This window comes from Microtus ochrogaster, unplaced genomic scaffold (assembly GCF_000317375.1).
Source record: "Microtus ochrogaster isolate Prairie Vole_2 unplaced genomic scaffold, MicOch1.0 UNK43, whole genome shotgun sequence".
NCBI lineage: Eukaryota > Metazoa > Chordata > Mammalia > Rodentia > Cricetidae > Microtus > Microtus ochrogaster.
Window position 1 is genome coordinate 91,299 of NW_004949141.1, and position 763 is coordinate 92,061.

The 763-nt window shown below is 33.8% G+C and overlaps 1 pseudogene; it reads left to right on the forward strand.

Annotated features, from left to right (window-relative positions):
• Positions 1 to 255: 255 nt before the first annotated feature.
• The window catches only part of LOC113458529, a 2,477-nt pseudogene continuing 1,969 nt past the window's right edge, over positions 256 to 763 (forward strand).

Sequence of the window (763 nt, forward strand, 5' to 3'; positions counted from 1 at the left end):
GATTCTATTTGAGAAATGCAACTGAAATATTGGTGCCTCCACAAAACTACTATTTGTATAATAAGACAAATAACACATTCCTGTATCATATAATATATTAATAATATAATAACATACAAGAATATGTTATTTATCTTATTATACAAATATTTGGGGTTTTTTACTTAACAATTCTAATAGCGCTGGATGACATTTTATTGGAATAACATGAATGAAGCATAGGTATATCTTGGTGATCCAGAGATAAGAAGGAAAATGAAGGAGACAGGCCATCCTACTCCTTCTGGTGAGTCAGATGACAAAACCAAATCCACACCACAGAGAGGATATTGGAAGGTGCACAGGCTTGCTAAACTGTACCAAGCAGTGAGAAGTCTGATCATAGATAAGTTCCTTTGAGGTTACTGTGATCAGATAACACAGAAACTGAGCCAATAGCTGTGTAGTGTAATACAAAATAACCAAACCTACGAGGTTCAGATGTTAACTTATTAATTACCTTTCTTTGAATCAACCTCACAGAGTATGTGGTGAGTTTCTGAAAACATGTAATAAATGACTTTCTTAGAGTATATTTTTTACAAATTTAATAGGATATATCCATTGCGCAAAACAATGTCTTTTGTTGTTTGATGAGGAATTTTTCTGAGGTTTTCTTGAAATCTACTTTGATTACATTCACACTCATCATTTCTCTCTCTTGTCAAGCTCTCCCTCACAAGTCTGCAGTTAGAGCTGAGAAGAAAGCACAAGAAGGAAGGAT